This window comes from Heterodontus francisci, chromosome 15 (assembly GCF_036365525.1).
Source record: "Heterodontus francisci isolate sHetFra1 chromosome 15, sHetFra1.hap1, whole genome shotgun sequence".
Taxonomy (NCBI): domain Eukaryota; kingdom Metazoa; phylum Chordata; class Chondrichthyes; order Heterodontiformes; family Heterodontidae; genus Heterodontus; species Heterodontus francisci.
Genome location: NC_090385.1, coordinates 3,500,774 through 3,513,342, shown reverse-complemented (window position 1 = coordinate 3,513,342; position 12,569 = coordinate 3,500,774).

The window sequence follows — 12,569 nt, the reverse complement described above, 5'->3', positions numbered from 1 at the left end:
CCCAGACAACCGGGTACCCTGGCAACCAGCACCCAGACAACCGGGTAACCTGGCAACCGGCACCCAGACAACCGGGTAACCTGGCAACCAGCACCCAGACAACCGGGTAACCTGACAACTGGGTACCCTGGCAACTGACACCCAGACAACTGGGTAACCTGAAACCGGTCACCCTGGCAACCGGGTAACCTGACAACCGGGTACTCTGGCAACCGGCACCCAGACAACCGGGTACCCTGGCAACCAGCACCCAGACAACCGGGTAACCTGGCAACCGGCACCCAGACAACCGGGTACCCTGGCAACTGACACCCAGACAACTGGGTAACCTGAAACCGGTCACCCTGGCAACTGGGTAACCTGACAACCGGGTACTCTGGCAACCAGCACCCAGACAGCAGGGTACCCTGGCAACCTTGTAACCTGACAACCAGTCACCAAGACAACCAGGACCATGACAACTGGCACCCAGACAACCGGGTACCCTGGCAACCGGTAACCTTACGACCGGTCACCCAGACAGCCAGGTACCCCAGCAATTGACACCCAGACTACTGGGTAACTTAACAACCGGTCACTTTAACAACTGGGTAACCTGACAGCCAGTCTCCTTGGCAACCGGGTAACCTGACCACTAATCTTGGCAACAACAAAACTTGTATGGGAATCATGCTTCCTGGCAAATGGACACCTTGACAAATAGGCTCCCTGGCAACCAGGCATCCTGACAACAATGAAACCTGACAACAGTGAACACTGGCAACAACCAACACTGGCAACTGGGCACCATGGCAACCGTGTTCCCAGACAACCAGGTACCCTGCAACCCGTGGTACCCCTGCAACCTTTTCACGCCAGTATTATACATTCTTACCCCAAAGAGTGGGTCAGAAGCAGCAATAGTTTTAACTTAATTTAAACAAATTCCACAGAGATTCTCATCTTAAAAATTTTATTATTCCATATTGTATTGAATCTACAGCACCTTCATCACAAATACATCGGTGTTAACATTCCATATGAGTTTATCCAGCTTCCCCTTAAATGTATCTGTACTATTCGCCTCAACCACTCCCTGTGGTAGCGAGTCGCACAGCATCACCACACTGAGTAAAGAAGTTACTCCTGAATTCCCTATTAGATTTATTAGTGACTATTTTATCGCATTTTTACAGCATAGTGGGGAAAGTCTTCGCTCGAGTCGCTCTAAACAGGCTCCAGAAGCTGGCCGAGCGTGTCTACCCTGAGGCACAGTGTGGCTTTCGTGCAGAGAGATCGACCATTGACATGCTGTTCTCCCTTCGTCAGATACAGGAGAAATGCCGTGAACAACAGATGCCCCTCTACATTGCTTTCATTGATCTCACCAAAGCCTTTGACCTCGTCAACAGACGTGGTCTCTTCAGACTACTAGAAAAGATTGGATGTCCACCAAAGCTACTAAGTATCATCACCTCATTCCATGACAATATGAAAGGCACAATTCAACATGGTGGCTCCTCATCAGAGCCCTTTCCTATCCTGAGTGGCGTGAAACAGGACTGTGTTCTCGCACCCACACTTTTTGGGATTTTCTTCTCGCTGCTGCTTTCACATGCATTCAAGTCCTCTGAAGAAGGAATTTTCTTCCACAGAAGATCAGGGGGCAGGTTGTTCAACCTTGCCCGTCTAAGAGCGAAGTCCAAAGTACGGAAAGTCTTCATCAGGGAGCTCCTCTTTGCTGACGATGCTTCTTTAACATCTCACACTGAAGAGTGCCTGCAGAGTCTCATCGACAGGTTTGTGGCTGCCTGCAATGAATTTGGCCTAACCATCAGCCTCAAGAAAACGAACATCATGGGGCAGGACGTCAGAAATGCTCCATCCATCAATATTGGCGACCACGCTCTGGAAGTGGTTCAAGAGTTCACCTACCTAGGCTCAACTATCACCAGTAACCTGTCTCTTGATGCAGAAATCAACAAGCGCATGGGAAAGGCTTCCACTGCTTTGTCCAGACTGGCCAAGAGAGTGTGGGAAAATGGCGCACTGACACGGAACACAAAAGTCCGAGTGTATCAGGCCTGTGTCCTCAGTACCTTGCTCTATTGCAGCGAGGCCTGGACAACGTATGTCAGCCAAGAGCGACGTCTCAATTCATTCCATCTTCGCTGCCTCCGGAGAATACTTGGCATCAGGTGGCAGGACCGTATCTCCAACACAGAAGTCCTCGAGGCGGCCAACATCCCCAGCTTGTACACACTACTGAGTCAGCGACGCTTGAGATGGCTTGGCCATGTGAGCCGCATGGAAGATGGCAGGATCCCCAAAGACACATTGTACAGCGAGCTCGCCACTGGTATCAGACCCACTTGCCGTCCATGTCTCCGCTTTAAAGACGTCTGCAAACGCGACATGAAGTCCTGTGACATTGATCACAAGTCGTGGGAGTCAGTTGCCAGCGTTCGCCAGAGCTGGAGAGCCAACTGTGCAACAGCCCCGACAAACAAATTTCTCTGCAGCACCTGTGGAAGAGTCTGTCGCTCTAGAATTGGCCTTTATAGCCACTCTAGGCGCTGCTTCACAAACCACTGACCACCTCCAGGCGCGTATCCATTGTCTCTCGAGATAAGGAGGCCAAAGAAGATTTTATATTTATGGCTCCAAGTTCTAGTCTCCCCCACAAGTGGAAACATCTTAACATTTGCTGTATCAAACCCCTTCATAATCTTAAAAACCTCTATCAGGTGTCAGGAATGAGGCATATTAATTTTGCCACATGGACATTAAATTTCAAATTGTTGCTGGGAAGAAGAGAAGGCCTGATACAAGGGGTTGCCAAGCCCCTGGCTGGAATGACATTTTTGCATATTAACAGACAGTATTTGTAGACAAAGGACCATTCTGTGACTCACCCAATACAAAGCCAGAAGTGGTTCTACCAGTCATGTGACTACCCTGCTGGCCAAATTGGGGAGTTTTGAATTGTAGAGACAGTGTTTCAACTGGCAGAAAGCTCTTTGCTCCTGGACTGAAGAAGTTCTCCTGTCTACCTTTCTGCTCCCATCTCTTTCTCACAGAACTCCAAAACCCACTGAAAACACATGAACCCCAAGAGAGAAAAGTCTCCTACAGTGAACAAGGTTTAAGAAGAATACTGGGTCCCAACGAAAAGCAAGAATTACCTACAATCAAGGACTCTACAGCGAGCTCGAAGCACGGTAACAAAAAAACCCTCCTCAGAGATTGCCTCAAACTTTTCCACTCTATTTTTTCTTCTGCTCTTTTCTGTCCCTATCTGCATCTGTGTATCGCATATGAAAGCTTGCGTGGGCGCGTCGTGTATCCGTAGGCATCAACCAAATTACAGTTTAAGTTTTAATAAAATTTCACCTTTCTTCTTTAAACCTAAGAGCCTGTTTGTGCTTGTTTCTTTACCTTATAATTGGAAAGCGGTGAACAAGGATTCACCAAGGGGGAGCTAAAAACAGTGTGTTTAAAAATAAAACCCTGTTACAGTAAGACCAGGTGAAGGCTGAAAGGGAACCCTAGACCTCTTTCTGACCTGGTCGTAACACAGGTCATTGCTCAATGTTTCCTTATCAGTTCTATTTCCATCATTGATGAGGCTGATCACATTCTGCTGTGCCCAATGGCTGCTGGAAGCTCTGATCAAACTTGTTGGTTACTGTGCATCTTCATCCCAAGGTCATACAGGCACATGTCAGGCTCCGAGCAGCAGTGAGCAGTCAAAGAAACCCTCCCCAGCCATCCTGGACCTATGTAAGGTGCATTTCACTGAGCTAATGGAGGACACCCACCAGGAAGACCTGCTTGTCCCTCAATCCCCTCCTGATTAGGACTATATTTCAAACAAGAGCAATGGAGTGACACTGGATCAACTCAATGTCATCAAAGCTAAAATACACAAGAGGAAAGCAGCCGCTCATATGAGTGGCTATCCAAACTAAAATTGTCTCTTCTCACTATCCAAGTCTCCAAACATTCCTTTCAGGTGAAGCAGCAATTTACTTCTACTTCTTTCAATGTAGTATACTGTATTCGCTGCTCAGTCCGAAAACATAACCCCAAGCTTCCAGTCGCTTGCCATTTCAACACACACTCTCGCTCTCATGCCCACATCTCTACCCTGGGCTTGCTGCAGTGTTCCAGTGAACATCAAAGCAAGCTCGAGGAACATACCTCATTAGGCACTCTACAGCCTACTGGACTGAACATTGAGTACAATAATTTCAGAGCATGACTGGCCCTTTTTTTTGTTTTTTATTTTTACTTTATTTTATTTTATCATTTTTTACCATATGCCTGCCCACTGGTTTTTTTTCATGGTTGTACTTTGGCTAGGGTTGTTCATTATTCTGTCATTTAACACCCTCTTTGCACTTTGTCTTTCACCACACCATTCGTACACTCTCTTTGCCTTTACCTCATGACCTCCTTGTCAGTTAATCTCTCTGGCCCTCTGTCCTATGAACCCCTTCCCGTTTGTTCTCTTCTCCCCCACCCCTGCTTTATTTGCTTAAAACCGATTACATTTCTAACCTTTGCCAGTCCTGAAATGTTTCTCTGCTTCTCTCCCCACAGATGCTGCCTGACCTGCTGAGTATTTCCAGCACTTTCTGTTTTTGTTTTAAAATTGCATGGGAATTAATTTAAAATTTGATCTCCATAGTCAATGATACAACCAATATTCTGTGGTGTCCACTGGTCCCAGAGGCTTCTGTGCCAGTTGCCACAGTAATCTTTTCCCAAGCCCCACTCCATAGACTGGAGCCCATAGTCAGTATTGCATCTCAATGCAATACTGAAGGAGTTCAGCACTGTTGGATGAGACAAGGCCCCTCCTAGGTGGATGGGAAAGATCTCATGGTACTATTCCAGTTCCAGCAGGAGAGATCTCCAAGTTGGCTGGCCAATATTTATGCCTCAAACAATATAATTGAAACAGATTATCTGGTTATCTCATTGCTGTTTGTAGGACCTTTCTGTGTGCAAATTGGCAGTTGTGTTTGTAACAATGATTACACTTATAAAGTTCTGAAAAGTGCTTTGGAACATCCTGAGGCTGTAAAAGGCGCTATAGAAATGCAAGTTAGTTCTTTCTTTATATATGTAGAAGATAGCCTTGTCCAGGCTGCAAAATGAACATTTGGCCTGGGTATCTCTAAAATAGGCCAAAATAGCCAAATGCTAAGCAAAGTTAAGGGCTGTAGGTAAAACAGTGCAGGCAAAAGTTTAAAGCAGCATCAATGCAGTCAATTTGAAAAATGTTCCTTTGACTGGCCAAGCAAAAATGGATCTCCTAATTCCTAGCACTCCTGGCACCTGGGGTTTGGAAGCAGTTCTGCCAGACAGCTTTTTAAGCCACTTCATGAACTCGCAGGACACCTGTAACTTTAGCAGCCTTTTGAGTCCATATTTCTTATTTATACCAAGTGTGAGAGGTTGGAGCCTCTGTTTCACTGTTTGAAGGGGCTGCTCCTCAACTTCTGGCTGCAGTTCAGTCCCACACTCCTGATCCTTGGCCACCCAGTGTGGAGGGAAATTGGCAGGGGGAATGCAAGTTGAGGAACCTCCTCACTAGTCTGCTTTTGAATTGCTTCCTTCTGTGCTGTAACAATTCTATGATTCTATTATTCCACCCTTGGGCCTGGCCAAGATTGCCATTCAGAGGTCTGGGTTGGATGCAGCCTGTAGGCAGGCTGCAGTTGTTGATCTGGCTGCCTGACTCTCTTCCGCAGCCTTGTTCACACCAATTATAATATTGGTGACAATATTAGAATTTAAGTTCTGATGATAGGTCATTGATGTGAAATGTTAACTCTCCTTCTCTCTCCACAGATGCTGCCAGCATCCAGATTTCCAGCATCTGTAGTATTCTGCTTTTGTAATAATTTAAACTACAAGTTTCCTTTGTTTTAAGATTTAGTTTTCTAATGGTTGTGCCGTTATAAAAGGGGCCACTTTAGTTTGATGACACTGGGCCAACACAGTCTTCTTACTAAAATAAAAGCAAAATATTGCAGATGCTGGAAATCTGAAATAGAAGCAGAGTTAACGTTTCAGGTCAGTGACCCTTCATCAGCCTGTTTCTCTCCACAGATGCTGCCAGACCTGCTGAGTATTTCCAGGATTTCTTGTTTTTATTACAGTCTTCTTTTGATACATCGATAAGGAAATACTGGGTTGCCAGGTAATGGACATCTCAACTCTTGGGAATTGATTGCAAGAGACATGATCTCTCAGCCAAATTCAGCCTCACTCACCATCTTGCCACAGAGCTGTGAAATATTTTGATTTTTCTGCTGCTGACCTTTGTTCATGGAGCTGAGTCAGGGCTATGTTGAGTCAGCCTCTCCCAGTGTTAAGGCATGAGTTCAGCAACTCAGCAATGAAGACAATCATGAAACTGGACATGAAACAGATCACTTTATTGTGCAGCGTGCAGGTAAACCAACTTGTTGCACCATGGTTACACATTACCACCGTGCATTGTGCAGTGAATACTCTACCTTTGCAAATCTGACTCATTTTATTCTTTTCCCTTAGTCTAAGTACAATCTCCTTCAAGGTCAGATTGTGCTCAAAGGGAAAACTAAACTTTAATTGCTGTATTTTCTTTTTATTAAATTCATGCTCACAGAGTGTGGAATTGCACCACTACAAATACTGATATCTATGTGAATGCTGACATCAAACAATACTGTATATTTTTTAAAAATCTGTGGTTAATCATCTGCTTCATTGGTTCTTTTCTTTGATAATTTTAACAGATCTTCTACCATGTATTCCATAGTTCTATGATGTCTTCACTTTGTCTTGTTCTGGAATATTTTCAATCTTTGAAGTGATTCAGACATTTAAAAAGGGCAGCTGTGAACTGCAGACATGTAATTCATACTGAGTACCTGTCAGTTATTATTCATATGTTTGTCTTAACTTCCATTATCATATTTTGAATAACTGGAATTTGGAGTTAATAGCAGTTACTCACTCCACTGTAGATAAATGTATTTTTAATGTATTAACCTGGGACACGTAGGCTAGGTGCCATCCTATAAGAAGGCAGCTGTTTCAGCTAATAGTAACTGTGGAGTGAGGGCGGGCAGATCCTTCTTTAACATGTGCAGGGATAGCGGTAGGACTTTTTAATTGAGTTTTATAAAACATTTTCAAATGCGGTAATATAGTATTTGAAAAGAGCTCTGACCTGTTAGAGATTTAATGAGCCATGAATGAAGTTTAGAAACCAACTGTCAATCTATATTGGTTTACGTTTGAAAAAAATAGAAACTCATGGTTTTAATATCAAATCTCTTGAATTTTAAGATTGTGTCTCATGATTTTTGAGACATTGGAGTTGGCACTACTGCAGTATTGTCAAACCACATAAACTTAAGAGAAGGGTCTCATTTTCACAGGGGAACAAACTAATCTCTCTCTCAGCATTTCTTCGCGGACTAAGATTTTGCGAAGGTTGTACTCAACGGTTGCAGGCCCGCTGGTGGGTAGTCAGGCCTATCCATGACCAGCAGATTCTCCCACAGCGGGTACAAGTGAAGGTGCAGTCGCTGCTGGGGTAATTGGAACTATCCTTCTCCTCCTTTTCTCTTTCATGCTGGTTCTTCACTCAGTCTCCAAGGTATCTGTAGCCCTCCTGATGTAGCATCTCCAGGCATCACGATCTGTGGCCCGCGCTTCCCACTGGCGATGGTCGATGTGGCATAGAGAGGGACTTCTTCAGGGAGTCCTTGAAATGTTTGCATGGGGCCCCTCTGTTCCCTTTACCCATGGTCAGCTCTCCATACAACTCGATCTTGGGCAGACAACTGTCGTCCATCTGGGCAACGTGACCCATGCAACGCAGTTGGTTTTGCAGGAGGATGGCCTTGATGCTGGTGATGTTGGCTGTTTCCAGGACTTCAATGTTTGTGATACGGTCCTGCCAGCAGATCTTGAGGATGCTGCAAAGGCAGTGCTGATGGAAATGCCCTAGAAGGCATACATGATGGCAGTATAGGACACATGACTCGCGCCATATAGAAGGGTGGTGAGGATTACGGCTTTGCACACTTTGAGTTTGGTCTGTGCTCTGAGGCTATGGTTGCTCCACACATGTTTGTAGAGTCTGCCGAATGTACTGTTTGCTTTTGAGAGCCTATTGTCCACTTGCTTGTCTATGGTGGCATCAAATAAGATGACGCTCCCCAAATAAGTAACTTGCTTGACGGCATTCAGCTCAGTTCCCTCGATGACAATGCATGGTGGTCTATATTCTTCTTGGGGTGCAGGCTAATGCAGGACTTCAGTTTTCTTTAAACTTATTTTTAGTCCGAAGAGTTGTGCCGCCTTGGAAAAATGTGTTGTTATACGTTGCAGGTCTGACTGATTGTGGGCCAGGACAGCACTGTCATCAGTGAAAAGAAGTTCACAGATGAGTTTTTCTTGTGTCTTTGTGTGAGCCTGAAGACACCTGAGATTGAAGAGGCCTCCCTCAGTTCGGTAGTGTACGTAAACTCCCTCTTAAGGTCTTCCGTTGCCCTGCTGCAGCATCATGCTGAAAAAGAGGGTGAATAAGGTCGGGGCCAGCACACATCCCTGCTTCACACATTGGAGATTTGGAAGGGACTCAAGAGGTCACTGTTTTGCTTGACTTGTCTGTACTAATTTTCATGAAACTGCTTCACCATGACCAGGAACCTGGGTGGGTATCCAAGTTTTACAAGGATTTTCCAAAGTCTATCTCTGCTCAGTGTCGAATGCCTTGGTGAGGTCTATGAAAGTGACGTACAGGCCTTTGTTTTGCTCCTGACACTTATAAATAATACCTATAAATGATATAAAGAAAGGAAAAGGTAAAAAATTAAAATAAGCATGTGCTTATGGGTTTTATAGAAAAAGGCATCTGACTTGGCCTCAGCATAGATGGACCAGCCTTATTTATAATTTTGGTATTTATTGTTTGTGTCCCTTCAAAAAGGGGGCAGTTTTGTGATATTAATGTTCTTCTGGTTGCCCCAGTGCCAGCTGTTGGAATTCTGGGTATCAGAGTCAATTAACCCTTTAACCCCTTATTTTCAAGTTCCAAAATGATCTGAAGTGATAACCTTTATTGGTGACCATAGTTATATTTTATTCAGTCTAAATAAGGCCTGAAAATGCTACTGTCTCAGCAGTAGTATCAAAACACAACAGATTTACCATTATGCTATGGGTAGAAGCACGATTTTTGCATGACAATGCCAATGGCCAAACTCCAGTCACACCAGTCAATGGCGCCATGGTTAGCACCGCAGCCTCACAGCTCCAGCGACCCGGGTTCAATTCTGGGTACTGCCTGTGTGGAGTTTGCAAGTTCTCCCTGTGTCTGTGTGGGTTTCCTCCGGGTGCTCCGGTTTCCTCCCACATGCCAAAGACTTGCAGGTTGATAGGTAAATTGGCCATTATAAATTGCCCCTAGTATAGGTAGGTGGTAGGAGAATACAGGGACAGGTGGGGATGTGGTAGGAATATGGAATTAGTGTAGGATTAGTATAAATGGGTGGTTGATGGTCGGCATAGACTCGGTGGGCCAAAGGGCCTGTTTCAGTGCTGTATCTCTAAACTAAACTAAACTAAATGCTGCACGTACACGGGAGTATGGATTCTCCACTGACCCATCTTCCTGGCTCCGTCTGCGCAAAGGTCCCAAATCCCCTCTGGCCGAATACCTCTCTCACTTCTCTGCTCAGGGAATCCCTTCTGATATTTTCTTTACACAGCAAAGTCTATACAGACCGATTTCACCCAATCATTGCTGCACTATCATTTCAGCCCAATTACGAAAGATGTCATTTAATCATTTGTCCGCCAAAGCCAGGTCAGACCCTCAAGATCTCTGACTTCCCATGCTGGGACTTTCAGCTCATAAACATTCCAATGCCAAGCTTGACCAAATAGAAACACACGAATTAGAAACAGGAGTAGGCCACTTGGCCCCTCGAGCCTGCTCTGCCATTCAATAAGTTCATGGCTGAACTGATTACTCCACATTCCCATCTATCCCCGATAACCTTTCACCCCCTTGCTTATCAAGAATCTATCTACCTCTGCCTTAAAAAATTCAAAGACTCTGCTTCCACCGCCTTTTGAGGAAGAAAGTTCCAAAGACTCACAACCCTCAGAGAAAAAATTTCTCCTCATCTCAGTCTTAAATGGGCCACCCCTTATTTTTAAACAGTGACCCCTAGTTCTAGATTCTCCCACAAGGGGAAACATCCTTTCCACATCCACCTTGTCAAGACCCCTCAGGATCTTATATGTTTCAATCAAGTCACCTCTTACTCTCCTAACCAGCGGATACAAGCCTAGCCTGTCCAATCTTTCCTCATTCCAGGTATTAGTCTAGTAAATGTTCTCTGAACGACTTCCAACGCATTTACATCCTTCCTTAAACAAGGAGACCAATACTGTACACATTACTAAAGCAAGAAAAACACGTTGGCATTGGTACTCGGCTATCTTGTCTCAGCTCTCCGTAGATCTGGACCTCTGAGATTCTGCTAAACTGTTTATCTTTTAGTTTTCACACAGCAAGCTCTCTGTTTTCACACTCTACTACATTTCTGTTGAAGTTTACATTTTGACTATTTGGTTCCTTCTGCACCTTTCAGGCCAATAAAAATGAAAGACCAAACCAAAGTTTCCCATCATGTCAGCTTGCAACCATCTTTACCCAGAGCGTATCAAACACAGGATTAAAAGGACATTCTTCTGGGGGAGGGTGAACAGCCAGAGGTCGTGGTCCATGTTGGCACCAATGACATCGGTAAGAAGGGGGATGAGGTCCTGAAAGAAGATTTTAGGGAGCTAGTGAGGAGATTAAAAAGCAGTAATCTCAGGATTACTTCCAGTCCCACGTACGAGTGAGCATAGGAATAAGAGAATTGAAGACATGGCTGGAGAACAAGTATAGGACGGAGGGCACCAGATTTCTGAGGCACTGGGACCAGTTCTGGGGTAGGTGGGACCTATATAGGATGGAAGGGTTGCATCTTAGCAGGACTGGGACAAATATCCTTGCAGGGAGATTTGCTAGTGCTGTTGGGGAGGGTTTAAACTAGATTGGCAGGGGGATAGGAACCTGAGAGAGAACTCAGATCGCAGGGAAGCAAAACTGGTAACTTGTTTGGGGTGTGGAAACCAGGAGCAAATATCAGAGAGGAATACCAAGGTTCACAGAATACTGGGGGAGATAGATAGCACTAGAGTAGGGAATTAGTAAGTTATTAGGTGGGGTCAAAGTAAGGGAGAAAATAATAAAGTCTAAATCGGGGTTAATGTGTATGAATGTAAATGCACAGAGTGTGGTTAATAAGATTGGTGAGGTACAGACGCAGATTGCCATGTGGAAATATGATGTTTTGGCTATCACAGAGACCTGGCTCAAAGAAGGGCAGGACTGGGTATTAAATATTTCTGGATACAAGGTGCTCAGGAAAGATAGGAAAGGGAAAAAAGGGCGAGGGGTGGCAGTATTGATTAAGGAGAGCATTGCAGTGCTGGAAAGAAAGGATGTTCCAGAGGGGTCGAGGACAGAATCAATTTGGCTCGAGCGAAGGAACAAAAAAGGTGCAGTTACATTGCTTAGTGTTGTCTATAGGGCACCAGCTAGTGGGAAGGAGGTGGAGGAACAAATTTGCAAGGAAATTACAGAGAGGTGCAAAAATTATATGGTAGTTATAATGGGTGATTTTAATTATCCAAACATAGACTGGGATAATAGTAGTGTAAAGGGCAGTGAGGGGCGAGTTCCTAGAGTGTGTTCAGGAAAATCTTCTACAGCAGTATGTTGCTAGTCCAACAAGAAAGGAGGCACTGCTAGACCTGGTTCTTGGGAATGAGATGGGCCAAGTGGATCAAGTGTCAGTAGGAGAGGAGTTAGGGGACAGTGATCATTGTATCATAAGGTTTAGGCTGACTATGGAAAAGGACAAAAAACAATCCAGAGTAAGAATAATTAACTGGGGGAAAGCCAACTTCAATGGGGTAAGAATGGAGCTGGGGTGAATAAATTGGAGTCAAAAGTTGGCAGGAAAACCAGTGTCTGGGCTACCTTCAAAGAAGAGATAGTCCGGGCATAGTCAAGGTATGTTCCCTCAAAGGGGAAAGGTAGGACAAACAAATCCAGAGCTCCCTGGATGGCAAAAGAGGTAGAGATTAAGATTAAGAAGAAAAAGTGTGCTTATGACAGATGCCAGGTAGAAAATACTATTGAGAACCAGGCTGAATATAGAAGGTCCAGAGGGGAAGTGAAAAAGCAAATAAGAGAAGTAAAGAGAGAGTATGAAAAGAGACTGGCAGAAAGCATTAAAGGAAATCCCAAAGTTTTCTTTGGACATATCAATAGTAAAAGGGTGGTAAAAGGAGGAGTGGGGCCTATTAGGGACCATAAAGGGGATTTACACATGGAAGCAGAGGGCATCGTTGAGATATTAAATGAATATTTTGCATCTGTCTTTATCAAGGAAGAAGATACAATCCAGGCAATGGTGAAAGAGGAGATAATTCAGACACTAGAAGGGTTTAAA